Source organism: Macaca thibetana, chromosome 17, assembly GCF_024542745.1.
Source record: "Macaca thibetana thibetana isolate TM-01 chromosome 17, ASM2454274v1, whole genome shotgun sequence".
Lineage (NCBI taxonomy): Eukaryota > Metazoa > Chordata > Mammalia > Primates > Cercopithecidae > Macaca > Macaca thibetana.
In genome coordinates, this window is record NC_065594.1 from 27,224,684 (window position 1) to 27,242,146 (window position 17,463).

The window sequence follows — 17,463 nt, forward strand, 5'->3', positions numbered from 1 at the left end:
TAAGTATTATTCAGCTTTGCCTGCTTTTGCACTTTCCATAAATGGAATAATATAACTATTTCTATTCAGCTTTATCTTTTTGAGATTTCATCATGATACTGCAGCCTGTGTGATGGTAACAGCTTAATTATCCATATATCTGTTCATGATGACTTAAGTTATTTTCCTTTTTTGCTATTAGGAACAATGCTGCCAGAATATTTTCACACATGTCTCTCAATGCACACATGTAAAACCTTTTCCATACTATACAGTTAGGAATGTGTTCACAATCAGCATTTCTAGGTCTTTCTCAAATTGGTTTCACCAATTCATACTTCTACCAGCAATGTATGTAAAATCCTACAGATCCACCTTTTTGGAAACATTTGAGATGGCCAGACATTTAGCCTGTTGAAACCTGGCGGGTTTCAAGTGACTTCACTGTGGTCTTTATATAAATAAAATTTAAGGAATTAAACACAAATAAATCCTCACAAAAGAAAATAACAAAGGTTGTATTTTTGGCAAAAGAAAAATGTTAATAGATTAACAGTCTGAAATGCAAGAAGAAACAGTGAACAAAGATATGCATAAATATATGTGTAAATGTAGGATTGGGGTTGATAGCTAGATTAACCATCTTCCACTTTTTGTTGTTGCTGATAAGATGTCAGCTATTCAAGTACCATTACTTCCATAATAGTAGCTAGCATTTATTAATGCTAGACACTTTTCCAAAAATATGTGTGCCTTTTTCATTAATAAAAGAAATTGAAATTTTGCATATGAGGAAACTGAGTCATATAGCAGTGAAGCAATTTGCCAAGATGAACTTGTAAATAATAGAATGGAAACCCAGTCAGTACAGTTCCATAGCTCAAATTCTCACCAACCACACCTAACACTAAACTCCCTTATCCTCTTATCTACTACACTAAACTTTAGTGCAACGCTGCCTCATAGATGAGATGCTTCTTGTTCTGATTGGTCTTAAGATTTTCTCTTTGTCTTTTGTGTTCTAAAAGATTTCTGTGACATGTGGAGGTATAGATTTCTTTTCCATTAACCTGAGTTAGATTTAGCTGTGTCTAATCCAATGTTAAACCCATGTTTTGCATTTTAAATTTCAATAATTTTACTTTTCATTTCCAGAAATAAATTTTTTCCAAATGGAATGGTTGTAATTCATCGTTTCTTGTACTTGTTAATCTCTTCATGTCTCATCTTTATTTATTGAAATATGCTTACTTTATGATCATGTCTAATAATTTCGTCTTAAAGTCTTTGTCAATCTGATCCTGCTGTATATCATTTTTGCTGTCTCTCGCCCATGCTGACTTGGTATATTTTGCCATTTTAAACTATGAGTCCCTGTTCTTTGGAACTCTATCAGTGGAATTTTTAAGGTTTATCTTGACTTTCCTCCAGAGAGGTTTTGCATTTATTTCTGCCAGGTTTTGGGATGCATTAAAATCCTGGGGCTACATTAAATTAAATTCACCACTTGATTTTTTAATATCACATAGGAATTGTAAATTCTGGCCATAACTTCTCCAATAATCAGATTGTGATTCAAAATTTTCAAGACAGGTATTTTTCTCCCCTTACCTAACAAAGGGGTCCAGACAGGCAAGGTGCATTGTTGCTTTCTTCTGTATAATAGGTTTGTTTCTCATATGCCCTTATACTAAGAGTGAAGTCTATAGTATTCTAGTTTACTTAGGGGGTATAGAAGATCTTGTCCAAAAACGGCTACCATTGATTCCTCCCCTACCTGTAAGTGCATGCCAGTTATCACATCAAGAAGTAGAATCTGATTTCCCTCCTCTTGAATGTGGGCTGGGCTTAATGGTATGTTTAGTCAATGGGATACAGCAGAAGTGACATTCTGGGACTTCCATGGCTAGGTCATATTGAGACTTGTGGTTTCTGCCTGGGCCTCTTCAAAGTAACTCTTGAGATGTTTCTTCTTGAAATTCAATAATCATTCTGCAAGAAGATCAAGCTATCTGGATAAGTAATGTAAAGATGATTAGGTTGGCAGCCCCTGCTGAGCTCCCAGCCAACAGCCACCATCAACTGCTCAACTGTAAATGAGCCCTCCTGAGTAGACAGCCAAGTCTTCAGATGACTCTTGCCTCAACCTCCACTGGTTGTAATCCCATGATACTCCCCAAGTGAGAACTTACCAGCTGAGCCTAGTGAACCCATATAATGTAATAACACATTGTTGATTTAGGTTACTAAGTATTGGGGTGGTGTGTTACACAACAAGAGCTCTTCTGTTAGCCTTTCCATTTGGGGTGGGATCTAAACTTTATGTCCAGTTTCCCTCATCCTATGAGGTCATCAAAAATAACAACACCTAAGTTCACTAGGGTTTAGAAAGTAATTTCATAAAGAAAGCATTTGTTGGCCCTCCACTATTTCTCAGGGTTCAAACTTTTATGTTGCTTTTCCACCTCTCTATATTTTTTTCATTTTGCACTCTGTAGTGCACTTAAAAATTAAGATTACATAGCTTTTATAAGGTCAGAAATTTAGAGGATATTGTACTCCATATGATCATAAATTAAAGCTTTTTAGCTTCTTTGTACAAAAGGAAGGTTCTGAATTATTTGGGATTTTAATATGAATTTCGTATGAATCTGTGGCATGCTTTCCTAGTGAGAATGCCTAGCTCCATTCACTCTTTGATCCCCCCAATCCAGATTTTGTTTCTAACACTGTGCTCAAAGTGGCCTTGCTAAAGTCACCAATGATCGCCATGTTGTCAAATCTAATGGTCTTTTCCCTAGTCTCAATTTACACAATCTGTATTGCATTAGACACAGTTGCCCACTAATTATTTTTATAACACATTTTCTTCTTGGGCTTTGTGACACAACAATCTCTTGTTTTTTCTCCTATTTCCTCATCTACTCCTTCAAACAGGCTCTGACTTACACATCTCTGCATGTGTGTGTGTTTCTGTGTGTGTGTTCAGTCCATTTATCAGTGAGGACCATAAGCTGGTTTGGAGTCTATTCTTTGAGATCCCATACCTTGCTTACTTTTTGCTAACTCCCATTTTGGCAGCTCAATTCTGCCTAATTTCACTCATCAAGTAACCAAGGATCCTAGTGATAGGAACATATTTTCTTAGAATTTCACCACCACTGGTTTGTCCTCTCTGCAAACTTGAATATCTAGGTATCAACTGATCTGTAGTTACAATAAAGATTGTGTCTCCCCTGCTGCCTCTTTCTTTGCCAACCTTAGCAGCTCAGTCAGTTTACCAAGTCACCCACAGTAGTCTACATGTCACATTTGTCTATTTAGACACAGCCTTCTTTTGACTACAAAATAGAGAAATTGAAAAGAATTTCATCTTCTCCCAAGTCATACTTCCAGGGAAAGCCTTCATAATTTTATTTGAAATGAACTTCCAAAATACAAGAACTACCTTTCAATTCAATTCCACAAGTTATTTTGCTGTGTACCTGCCAATTATGTGTCAGGCACTGTGCTGGCCACCTTAGGGGTATAAGGATGGCTAACATATGGCCTAGCAAAGTACTTAAGATATGTACATAAAACACCAAGATGTAATTCAGGAAGTGAAGACAAAGTACAAGCAGAGTGTGGAAAAGGAATAATTCTCACTCAAGTGATGGCTTTGTGAAAAAACGGGTATTTGGCTTAACCCCTAAAGAACAGGTATAAGTTAGCAGACAGAAATTAAGGAATGAGGGAAACAAGAGAGAGAGAAAGATATTTCAGTTGAGGGACATACATAAAGACACAAATAAAATCTAGCACTTTGCTTAAGTTGTAAGCACACTGATGTGGACTGGCAGACATGCAGGACCCTAGAGGGAGAGTCATAGCACAAAGATGCTGTAAGAGTAGGTTAGGTGGGGTCATGGAGGATGTGGATGCCATGCTAAGGAACACACTGTAATTCAGGGGGCAATGGGGAGCCATGGGAGATTTCTTAGGGGAATAGTATAATGACTAGAGCTGTGTATAAGGAACATGACTCTGGAAGGAACATATGGACCATATTTTCAATAAAAATATATGACCATGCCCTCAAGCTAAACATAATTTATTCTTGACTGTCTTTAATTGCATATAATTCATTTTTTCTTCTCTGTTAGAGGAGATGAGCACACGTTGATTTTATAAGGTTTGCCTGCAAGGAAATGGAACAATGTTTGAGCACAGAAGACAATCACTTTGAAAATCTACAACTCTCTCAGCATGCCTCAGTCTGGCCACATTTGGGCTCATGCTTTTCAGTTTGGGCTGTCCACTCGCTAGTTTTGCAAAAAGAAAACAACACAAAATAGTGGAACCAACCCAAATACCCATCAATCAATGAGTGGATAAAGAAACTGTGGTGTGTGTATATATATATATACACACACACATGGAATACACTCAGCCATAAAAAGGAATGAATTAACAGCATTTGCAGTGACCTGGAAGAGATTGGAGACTATTATTCTAAGTGAAGTAACTCAGGAATGGAAAATCAAACATCATATGTTCTCACTGATATGTGGGAGCTAAGCTATGAGGATGCAAAGGTATAAGAATGATATAGTGAACTTTGAGGACTTCCGGGGAAGAGTGGGGGAGCAAGGGATAAAAGGCTACAAATAGGGTGCAGTGTATACTGCCCGGGTGATGGGTGCACCAAAATCTCACAAATCACCACTAAAGAACTTACTCATATAACTAAATACCACCTGTACCCCAACAACCTATGGAAAAATAAAAAATTTTTTAAAAAGTTTTAAGCAAACAACAAAAGCTACACCTGGAAATTCTTATTGAATATATTTGTAGTCTGGCCTGGCCATCTGTTTTGGGGCTTTTGTTTTGTCTTGTTTTGTTTTTTTAAGTGTTATGGTTGATTTTGTGTGTGTCAACTTGACTGGGCCCTAGGCCACAGGATGCCCAGATGTCTGGTTAAATATTATTTCTGAGTGTATCTATGAGGTTTTTTCTGGAAGAGACTAACATCTGTATCAGTGGACTGAGTAAAACCCATGGTCCACTTCAAAGTAAGTGGGCTTCATCCAAACTGTTGGCGTCCTGAACAGAACAAAAAGACAGAGGAAGGGAGAATTCCCTCCCTCTTTATCTGACTACTTGAGCTGGAATGCTGGTCTTGTCCTGCCCTCAGACTGGAACTTATACCACCATTTCTCCTGGTTCTCAGGCCATCAGACTCACACTAAAACTATCCTGCCAGCTTTTCTGGATCTCTAGCTTGCAAACAGCGTACCATGGGACTTCTCTGCCCCCATAATTGCATGAACCAATTCCTCATAATAAATCTCTTTATATGCATAGATAAATACAGACATAAATACTGAAACAGATGTATATCCTATTGATTCTGCTTTTCTAGAGAATCCTGACTAATACAAAAGACATCACTGGTGATTCTGATGAAGTATATTTTTATATCTTCTTCTTAGAACATTACAGATCTCCAACTACTCTCTTTGGAAGTCAAGTTATTTTTATACATAGTTTTCCATTTCAAATTTGAATATACTCCAAAATAGTTTTCAAATGTCTGACTTCTGTTTCAAGAGAAAACATACATCTGAAAAAGAAGTCTGCATCTAGAGGAAAGTGTAATTTGACAAGGAGTCAAGGGACTGAAGTCTAGCCTCGCCTCTGAGGTTTTCCAGTTGTGTGACCTTGGGCAAAGGACTTGACTTAGCCTCTCAACCATGTCACATGGCAATAACACTACAGGCCCCATCTTGCAAAGTGTCATGAGGACAAAATAAATTATGAAACACATCAATAAAACTCTACAGAAATGCAAACTATCATATGCTACTTGACATGTTATACAAATAAGATTTTTATTATTCAAACTACATTTTAAATGCCCTTGGGGAGTTTGCCACACAAATGAAGTAATCAGTGAATCATTATTTTAAGCAAATTATTATTTTGTGTTTAAAGTCATTCTCTAATTTGTCTGTTCTTTGTGTTTGAATTCTGCTATTTTGTGTGTTCTGAAAATAAGGCATACTCATGTTCCTATTTAAAAGATTTGCACTAATTACGCTGAGCATAATGCAGCCCTGGACAGAAGGAACCTCAGAAGTCAGACCTGCCCTTGTGATAAGGGAGAAGCAGGCCTCCTGAAACGCCTCCAGATGGCCCCTTGGGGTTCATGCAACAAATGACTTTAATCCTCTCTGCTTAAAAAGTGGTGTCATGGAAACCAAACTTGTTACGACTCAAAGCAGGTTAAGGAGACCCAGAGTCAAAGCAGCTCTGGGTCTCCGTAATCTCCTCTCAAATGCAGACATTTATAAACAACTTCTTCCATAAATATATTTGCACTTCTAGAAATCCGGGAATAAAGCCATAATCTCAAAAGAGAATGATTAGACTATCAAAACTGTGTGCTAGAAATAATGAGTAACTCAAACTTGGTTGAATTCAGTCCTGACCTCCTGCTCTTCAGGGATGGTTGAAATCCGCTTTCCTTAAATGAAAAGTTTGGAATTTTATTTTATGTTGTTTGTTTCCATTGCACCACAAAGCTGCAGGAAAGAGAAAGTCACGGAATTATGAGGACAAGTCTATGATCACTTTAACATAAAGTATGTAAGGCTAAGGGTTCTGGGAAGCAGTTAATATTATTTTTAAAACTCAGTTTAAAATGGCACATGCCTAAAATGCTTTCACAACTATTTTGCACACATACGTTATTACTGAGAAAAATTTATCTTGAGGGATAAATTGTATTGCATCCTTCCCAGTACAATATTTTGTGCATAGATGATGTCAGCAATTATTTATTGAATATAATTGTATATTTAGAACTTTCCTCAAAAGCACTGATATTATATTTCCTGCATTGCAGATGAAAAGCTCAGGCATAAACAATTTAAAGCATCTTGGATTCCAAACCAACCCCTACCCAGCATTGCTGCAGACAAGACTACCCCTCTTAGAAGTCAGAGGGAATCCCCTCCCCAATTTGATGGTGAGGTAGGCCAAGGCCAGGCTTGCTAGAGGCCCAAGGGTGCAATAAGAAATGGACCTCAGAAGGGACTCACTGGAGCATATGTCACTTTTCTCAGGTTGCTACAACATCATAACATGACTAGGTGGCTTAAACAGCAGAAGTGTATTTTCTCACAGTTTTGGTGGCTAGAAGTCCAAGATCAAGGTGCTGACAGGGTTGGTTTCTGGTGAGGCCTCAGTCTGACTCTTAGATGGCAGCTTCTCGCTGTGTCCTCACATGATCTTTTCTCTGTGGGCACACTTGGCAACAGAGAGCATTCTCTGGTATCTCTTCCTCTTCTTATAAGGACATCAGTCCTATCACTTTAGGGCTTCATCCCTGTGACTTCATTTGACCTTAATTACCTCCCTAAAGGCTCTATATCCAAATACAGTCACACTGGGAATAAGGGTTTTAACGTGAATCGGGGGAACACAACTCAGCCCAAAAGAGAGTGCACCAATACCTGAGAGGCTGAGTCCTGGAGGGCAACAGGACCCTCCTCTGCCCATGGTTTGGAGCTGCTCTTGATGGCAGGATGATCCCTCACTCCCCATGGGTTACACTGACTCAAACTTCACTTTGTCTCTATTCTTGATCTTATAATTTTTGCTCTGCCTGTTGGTTGCAAGTAAACGGAAGTGAACACAAACATCGAGAGTCCAAGCCACCATTTTTGCCCACCTTCAAAATTGGACTGTCTTGTATGATAACCTATTGAAGAGACAGCATGGTACAATGAAAAGAGCACTATATGTGGAGTCAGAAGTCGTGGATTCAAATCCTAACTGCTTTCCATGGCTCGTACATTCCTATGTGACTAGGACACCATTCCCCAACCCCATGATACCTCTTACTCCCTCCAGCAATGCTGGTTTCCTGCCTCTACTCGAAACCAGAAAGCATGCTCCCATCCCAGGGACTTGGCAAGGGCTCTTACCTCTGCCCGGAATGCTTTCCTTTAAATATACACTAGGACTACTTCCTTATTGCATTTAATATTTTAATTAAATGCCACCCCTCTAGAAAGTTCTTCTCTGACCATGCTATCTACAGCAGTTCTCACCCTCCATCTCCATCAGACACCTCAACATCCCAGACAGTGCTTTATTTTTCTTTACAGTATTTATCACTATCTGACATTACTGCATACAGACGCTCCTCAATTTATGACGGGGTTACATCCCAATAAACCTATTGTAAGTTGAAAATATCGTAAGTCAAAAATACATTGAATACATCTAACCCCCTGAACCTCACAGCTCAGCCTGGCCTATCTTAAATGTGCTCAGAAACTTACCGTACAGTTGGGCACAATCATCTAACACAAAGCCTATTCTGCGGTAACATGCTGAATATCTCATATATTTGTTCATCACTTTACTGAAAGTGAAAAGCAGAATGGCAGTATGGGTACTTGAAGTATAGTTTCTACTGAACGCTAATTGCTTTCACACCATTGTAAAGTGAAAAAGTCGTAAGCTGAACTATCTTAACTTGGGGGCCATTTATATATTTATTTGTTTATAGTTTGTCTTTCCCAATATATTGCAGGCTTCTTCAGGGCAGGTTTATTAGTTTCATTCACTGCTGCATCCCATGCTTAGAATAGTCCCTGAAACGAAGAAAGCACTCAATAAATATTTTGATTGAACTGAAGGAATGACTATGAATGAACGGGGCACTTGGTCTCAGTTTCCCCTTCTACAACTTGGCTCTTCCTTGCTCAGGTCCATCCCTCAGGGGCCCCTGGCCTGCTCTTGGCCTCAATGGGCCCTGGCATCTCAGGCAGAGCCCCGGGGTGCCACCCACCCTGCTGTTTGCACACCCTTGCCAGTTCTCTGCGTTCAGCAGATAGTGAGGGGCGAGGCTGTGTGGGTATGTGAGCGATGCCAGAGAGGTCAGCTTCTCTGAGGAGATGTGCCTTCCTCATGTAATAGCATGGAGAGTATGGATGAGGAAAAACAGAGTGGCTCATGGCCAGCTCACCTCTTAAAGGCTCAGAACACAATGGGGTATGGCAGGCAACGTGGCCTTGAAGGGGAACAGGGTAGGAAGGGGTTGCCAAAGACAAAACACTAAGTGAAATTCTATCCAGGCCGTATCTGCCCAAGACGAAACTGTTTCTGGGAAAAAGGCAGATGCCTCTACAGACAAAGCAGCAGAGCCTCAACCAGCCCAAATACCAATGCAGAAAGGACAAGATGGAAAGCCCCGTGAAGTAAGGCTTGCTCACTGCTCTTGCCCAGCACCCAGGGCAGGTGCTGAGGCCATGGGGAGGCACATTGTAGGGGGATGTGGGGTTGAGACCAGCAAAGGAGGCACATTGGAAAGCAAGTGAACTTGGACAGTGACAAGTAAGGAAGATGCTTAAAGCTACTTAAAAGAGACATCAGGGATGAGGTGGAAAGTCAGGCAACAATGGGGTCACACCCTGGTTCCATCTATCACTGGCTAGGGGAACCTGGGCAAGTAACTTAACTCTTTTGTGCCTTATTTTTCTTACCTGAAAAATGGGTGTAATGGTACTTACTTTATAGATTATATCTTAATTATATGCCAATTTAGCATCATGGCCCTGACACATGACAAACCATATGGAGAAGAGAGATGGAAGGAAGAAGGACCTAAGTGGAGAGGTACGTTTAGACCAGGCTTAAGCACTGAGTCAGTGGACAGGAGGATGCAGGGTGAGTGGACAGAGGAAGCTAGTGGAGAAAAAACAAGGATTAAAAAGAGGTCTGAGGGAGTTCAAAGCATCAAGGAGAGGGAGCTTTGTAAAGAATCAAGGATGGGCAGTGTAGGAAGAGGAAGACGACGAAACCAGCAACCAATGTAATGCAGACCCTTGACAGAGACGCAGGGATACAGCCCATCTTGTGCTGCTGCTGAGGCCCAGGGAGGAGCCACCTGGGTGCCCAGAGCTGTGCTGGGCAGACACGGGGCAATTCAGCCCCAGGGAGACACACAGGTCTCTGCAGGAGGCAGCAGTTTGTTAGCACGGGAATTCATCAGGCTCGGGCACCTGCTGGGGAGGAGATGGAAATACAGTCAGTGCATCTCCTCATCAAAAACAGGAAGGAAATGAAACATTTTGAAAGTCATTGAAAGGCAGGTTTTATATTAATTTGAGATAAAATGTTTGCTTAACCAACTGCTCTCTGAAGACTTCTTTATTTGGTATTTGGAGGCAGACATCACCCTGACGTACATTAGGAGGCCTGTGATCTTAGGCTTGTTCCAGCTGTGATTCACTTCACGTTTGATTCACTTCATCAATTACACAATTTGTCATCAGGTTATTTGAAAGCTGAGTAAAACCTCTCATATCCTCATGTGAGACACTTTCTCCAAGGACCAGGGTAGCTCTTAGAGTGTCCTGGGTTCAGGCTGTACTTGTCATCCAGAAATTTGGGATGAGATGCTGCTATAGCCTGGCCCCAACTTCCCACTTAAAAGTCCACAGGAAACAATATAATCACTACAGTCTATGGAGTGCCTACATGAAAATATTTAGATAATCTACTAAGATGTTATTGGCATTTTTCACTCCCATTTTTTTACAGCGTACAGCAGAGTTTTCTAGAGGCTACATGATGTGTGATATCACAACAGGCTGAATGCAGAGACAGATACATAAACCCAACTGTCTTTTCTTAAGCCAGACATTAAAGAGATTTGCAAAAATGGAAAACACTGTCACTGTCACTCTAACTAAATAGTTTTTAGTTTGAAAATAGTTATCTTTCTTAAGAACCTTTTTGTGTGTGTTAGCATGACATACAGATTTTTTGTACTAACCAAGTATTTCAAGCAGAAATTTAATTGAGAAATGAATTTTAGCTTCAAGTGTGGTAACTATTGTTAGATAGAACTACATGAACAGAAGCTCTTTGAGTCCTCAGTCATTTTTAAGACCAGAATGATCGCAAACTGCTGACCTTCTTTGGGCAAGATCACGTACTCACCTTTTCTGTTCATTCTCTTTAGCCTTCAGAGCAGACCTGTAAGAGCCTAGATTTCCAGCGTACGGAAAGCAAAAAGGAGGCCCAGAGTAAAGCCGCACCTCTAATAAGGGATAAAGCTGGGATTGGACATCACTTTGCTCTACCCATTTTGCTGCACTGTCTCTTAGTATCCATTGTGGCAAAAGGAAGTTTTATGGAAGAGAAAGCAAACCGCAACCATTAGAGATTTTGCAAGAGGCAAGCTTCACTCTCTAATACTTCCTGAAAAATATTCTCTGTGCTCCTTGGTCTCCAGGAAAGGAGACTAATTTAGTTCAAAAAGAGAGAGACATCTCTGTCCGTGGCTCAGCCCTGGGTACCGGGGCTCCATAGCATCTTACAAGGGCTTGGGCATTCCTCCGGGGGCAACCGGGCTTTTATACAAATATACAAGGTTGCTTTCAACAGCTGACCCTCCCTGGGGACCTCCTCTGGTGTGCAGCTCCATCTTTTCTGCATTATTTTTCACATCCAGAACTCAGAACACACACAGAGAACCGTCCTCTCCACTCTTGTCATTAGGAAGGAAGCCTGGCGTGAGCTTCAGACCTACACAAATCTAGATTTGAATCCATGCCCTCTGCCGTGCAAATGACTTAACCTTTCTGAGCCCTACTCTTCTCAGTTTTAGAATGGAAATGCTAGTATTTACCTTGTAGGGTTATCGGGTGCCTAAAGCATTTGGCACGGGAATGAACGGTGCTGGTTTCCAGTTCCTCATGTCTGCTGTGGGATGCGGGAGGAACCGTCGTTCCACTGCAAATGGAGTCACTGTCACTGAGGGCCACTTAAGCTGCACGAATTCTTACCAGAAGCCTGGTTTCCTTCCGGTCGTCAGCCATCCAGCTCCCGCTACAGGGCAGGTGCTTTTGAGACTCTCAGGACATAATGTTAAAGGATTTACGGTCTCTTCTCACAAGGGGCTTACAGTTTAATGTACTGGTACCCAAACTTTGCTAGAACATTTCTCAGATCAATCTTCCCTTAAAAGACTTTTTAAACGATATTATTTTTAGAACACTTTTAGGTTCATAGCAAAATTGAATGGAAAGTACAGAGATTTCCCGTTTATCCCCTCCCTCCACACAGCCACTCTCAACATCCCCAAGCCAACAGATGCGCCTCCACTGAAACCTCCTTATCATCCAGAGTCCATAGTTTACATTCAGGCTCAGTCTTGGTGTTGTTTAGTCTATGGGTTTGGACAAATATATAACGACATGTGTCCACCATTAAAAGACTATTGAACATGCTAAATTGTATGTCTTTCCTCGGAGGTGCACCCATTAGTCTGGCCCAGACAATGGGGATGGAGGGTGGGTAATCTCACTTCAGTCTGATGGTGCCATCTAGGCAGTGATTCATCCCAGGGACTCCCTGGCAGAAAACCTGCTTTTGGTGGGCCTTATGGTGGCTCCCACTTCTCAGCTTCATGTATTTCTAGTACAGGAAGTGGGTTACATGGAGCTCTTTCATGGAGAGACTCTGCCATAAGCAAAATAATCCAGCCTCCAAAAAGGATGTTCATGTCCTAATCTCCAGAACATTACATGGCAAGAGAGACTTTGTAGATGTGATGAAGTGAAGGAGTTTGTCATGCAGAGATAATCTTGGATTATTTGGGGTGGCGGGCAGGCAATGCCATCACCTGGGTCCTTATAAGTGACATTAGGATACAGGCGAGTCTGTAAAGGGTCTATGATGACAGAAGCAAGGGTCAGAGTCAAAGACAAATCTGAAGCTATTAGGCTGCTGGCTTTGAAAATGGAGAAAGGGACCATGAGCCAGGAAGGTAGGTGGCCTCTAGCAGCTGGGAAAGGGAGGGAAATTGGATTCTCCTTGAGAGCCTCCCAAGGAACACAGTCCTGCCAAAATGTTGATTTTAGCCCAGTGAGATGCAGCTTGGACTTCTGGCCTCCAGAAATGTAAGAGAATGAATTTGCTTTATTTTAAGCTACTGAGTTTGTGGTGATTTGTTACAGCAGCAATAAGAAGCTAATACAGGCTCAGAGAGGCATGCACCTCTGGGGCTCACAGCATTCCTGGTTCTCTGGAATGTGAGAGCAAACCCAGAAGAGAGAAGCTGGGGCCCTTAGGGCAGCAGCAGCAGATGTTGGCTGAGCTCTGTGAGGGTCGTCGGGAGCCTTAGCATGGTCACTTGGGCTGTGAGGTGACTCATGGCTACTGCCAGTTCGATTAGCTGTGATGACCACAAGTGAGGAACCACGCTGACAGCAACTTTGGGCCTCATGAAGACTCCCACATGAGCGATGGTGCAACGAATGCTGCAGCAATGTGGCGATAAAGCCAGAGGAATAGCTTTGCTGTTCTGAGACCCTGGAGTTCTCAGAGGTGACAGAGAGGGTCAGGGTGAAGATTCAGGAGAAGACCGGCCATTACCAAAGGAGTGCAATGGAGGCCACACAGGGTACTGACAGGAATGGTGGCCAACATTTGCTGAGTATCTGTGTGTGCTGGAAACTGTGCTAGCAGTGCCCACCCTGTCCCATAGAATCTTCACAATGATTCTAAGAGGTAGACACTATTATTATTCCAATCTTACTGGTGAAGACACTGAGACTTTCCATGGTTAATTTTGACCAAGAGCAAAAACCAGCAAGTAAAAGATCTTGACTTCTGTCTGCTCAATGCCTCCTCCTCCCCCATTTTTTTAAAAAATCAACTGTTGTAGAAAGAACACAAGGTTTGATGAGAGCAAGATTTGTGTTTAGATTCAGTCCTACTACTCCATACCCTCAGCCTGGTAATTTAACCCGTGTAGGCCTTTGTCTCTCATGTGTCTATTTCTTTAGAAGAAATAGAGTGGTAGTTGAAAGTGAGCATTTGGGAGGATAACTACCCTGTATTTGAATCCTGGTTCAGCCTCTTATAAGCTGTATGACATGAAGCTACATATTCAATCTCTCTGTACTTCAGTTTATTCATCTGTATAATGAGGATCGTGTTTTATTATCTGAATGGAGTTGTTTTATTATCTGAATAAGGGTCAAATGGCATAGTATCTAAAGCTCTTTGCACAGTACCTGGTTCACAGGGAGCTCCCAATGAGTACTACTTAGAGTAGGGCTGAGAAGACAAAGTTGGGAATAGAAATGGCCTGGAGTAATCCCGGGACATGGGAGGCGTTCAGTTTGTGCTTGCTGTTGTTTTTATCTGTGGTAGGCAGGAAGCAGCCCCAGCAAGAGGACAAACTGAAGTCCTGGCCTTTGGGGTGGGAAAATGTCTGTGTGTTTTAGGGGTGAGAGGGTGCAGTTAGATGACTTGGAAGGGACTGCAGGGTCTCTGAGGGTCACAAAGAGAATCAGAAGCCACTGCTCCAAAAGGGCTGAGGCTGAGATCATGTGTCAGAAGCCAACAGTACAGGGAGCTGTGTGGGAACCCCAGGCTTCTCATCCATTTTTGGACCCAGTAATTTTGGGCAGAGGTGCCAAGACAAACTGAAGATCTTGGCCCCTGTCCCTCACCAGAGTGCGACAGAGCCAGAAATCAGCTTTTCATGATCATTAGCACTGTTTGCTTCATAAACTTGGAATTTTGCATTTTAGCAGTCCTCAAAATGAAGCACCTGTGGCATTGAAATTATTGTTTTCCTTATGGAATGGGCTATTTATCACATTATCCTATTTGAAGTGATTATTCTCAGTCATCAAATTGAATTTAATTAATTTTCATAATTCAAGAGCTTCATAGCTGCGAACTATATACACTTGGCCAATAGTTCTGTGAAACAATCTGTTTTTCCCTCTTGCATTTATTTGCATCCTAAAAGGCTACATTTACTTCTCCAGAGTGAAACTGCTCTGTGTGCCCAGTCATACTGGCAAATTCGCTGGAGAGAAGAGAACCCGCTAGTAAAGCTCAGCTCAAGCATTAGTGGCAAACAGATGCACACTCAGAATGTTGTTTTAACTGATGGGAGAGAATGGAAGGGAGAAGGCATCTATGAAGGAGACAGTGCCTTTCCCTTAAGATCGTGAAAAGTGTTCTGGGCTGCCAGACTCCAGAGCAGACACAGTTGCACACAGCATCTGCCCGCAAACAACTTCAAAGGTGCTATCCACTCTGCGGAGCCCACGTCTGGCCTTATTTGTGTGGGGAACTTTGCACATGGCTTTCCATATTTCTTTCCCCATTGCCCTAGAGGAAGCCCATGTCTGAGGATGCTTTCGTGCCAACCCTGACCATTTCAGATCTCCTGAATGCTGCCTTCAGGGTTAACTTCCTTAGACCTCCATCAGGGTGCTTGGGGGTCTGACATTTTATTTTTATGCACTGACATGTGCAGGAGCATTTATGCCCAGATTGGTCCAAGGGTTGTTCTAGAAAGTGCTTCAAAATAAAAGGACAAGCATATTGTTGGATTTATGTGATACATAATTAGAGTGATATCTATCATACAACATATGATCATAAGTGTCTATAAAATTTGTGTCTATTTACATATATATACACCCATAAAGACGTAGCATTAAGGTGCAATTTCTTTACAGCGCCAGCAAGATTGTACTGTCAACACTTTATAACCTGTCATCAGTACTCTGGTCAATAAGGTTATAATTGGAGACTAATACCTTTGTATTCACCCTATGTTTTTCGACATCCACCATAACTGGATACTGATATATACCTTCACAGGTTACACAGTGCTTTTCACATGCATTCATGCATTATTTCACTTGATCTTCACAACACCTGGTTTTAAAGTGAAAAGTCTAAGGCTAAGAGTGTGATGTGTCCAAGATTAGGGAGTTCCCAACTGGGTGAAGCTGGCTTTAGCCAGGTCTTCCCAATCAACATTTGCTATTTCTTGCAAATCAAAACCACAATGAGATACCATGTCACGCCAGTTAGAATGGTGATTATTAAAATTTTTTTTTAAAAAACAGATGTTGACAAGGTTGCAGAGAAAAAAGAATGCTTTTACAATGTTGGTGGGAGTGTAACTTAGTTCAACCATTGTAGAAGAGCGTGGTGATTCCTCAAAGATCTAGAGGCAGAAATATCATTTGACCCAGCAATTCCATTACTGGGGTATATATCCAAAGGAACATAAATCATTCTATTATAAAGATGCATGCATGTGTATGTTCATTGTGGCACTATTCACAATAGCAAAGACATGGAATCAACCTAAATACTCATCACTGATAGACTGGATAAAGAAAATGTGGTGCATATACACCATGGAATACTATGCAGCTATAAAGAAGAAAAAGATCATGTCCTTTGTGGAGACAGGGATGGAGCTGGAAACTGTTATCCTCAGCAAACTAACACAGGAACAGAAAACCAAACACCACATGTTCTCACTTAGAAGCGGGAGCTAAATGATGAGAACTACATGGACACATGGCAGAGGGAGTACAACACACACTGGGGCCTGTTGTTGGGGGGAGGTGGGAGGGATAGCATCAGGAAGAATAGCTAATGGATGCTGGGCTTCACACCAAGGTGATGGGTTGATCTGTGCAGCAAACCACCATGGCACACCTTTACCTATGTAACAAACTTGCACATCCTGCACATGTACCCTGGAACTTAAAATAAAAGTTGAAAAATCCCACATTTGCTATTTCCTTTGTATGATTACATCTCTTGGTAGCTCAAAAATACTAGAAATCATAATAGTTATACAAAGAATAATTATCATTTATTCAGCATATACCTTATGCCAAGCACTGTTTGGAGCACTTATGTGCACTTCTGTGTAATCTTTATGCTTACTCTTAGAGGTAAGTAGCTTAATTTCCAGTTTGTAGATGAGGAGTCTGAGGTTCGGCAAGGTGAAACAAGCCCAGGCCACAAAGCCTCACATCTGGTGAAGCCAATTTTGGACTCGGCTCTCTCTGAATCCTAAACACATGTTCTTTTCATTTGCCTAGGCTACCTATAAGTCATTTTCACTTTAGTGAAAATTGAAGTCAATGCTCCCACCTTTTGTATAGCATTTGCATTTTAATATGTCTCTAATTATGGAATAAAAGGATTTGTTCCCTGGTCTTAAAATAGTTCCAAGCATCAAGAAATAAGTGGGAGAGAGAGTCTAGAGGGCAATGGGCAGCCCCCTTAGTGTCTCTGAAAATCAGCCCTATAGAGCTGCTGGTAGCACAACTTCAACCCTCTGGAGAACTGAACAGGTTCATCTGGAGAGTGCTGCATTCGCAACACGGCAGGGAAACCATGAGTTCTGGAGGCAGAACACCTGAGTCTGATCAGCCCTGCTCTTTAGGAGGTGTGTGACCTTGACAACTTCCTGACCCTCTTAGGGACTCTGCTATCTTCCTTGAAAAACAGGGATTACATTAAATAATGTGTGTGTGGATTGCAAGGCCAAGAAAAAGAAGGTACACTTTTGTGTTCTCTTCCAGAGAGTCAGTCCCCTGCTTCCCCCTTCTCAGCCCCACAGCTCGGAGGAGCACA

The 17,463-nt window shown here is 41.5% G+C and overlaps 1 protein-coding gene across 1 annotated transcript in view; it reads right to left on the minus strand.

The window, feature by feature from the left end:
• Window positions 1-17,463, minus strand: part of MED4 (mediator complex subunit 4) — a 1,135,161-nt gene that overhangs the window by 656,444 nt on the left and 461,254 nt on the right. The gene's annotated exons all lie outside the window — the stretch shown is intronic.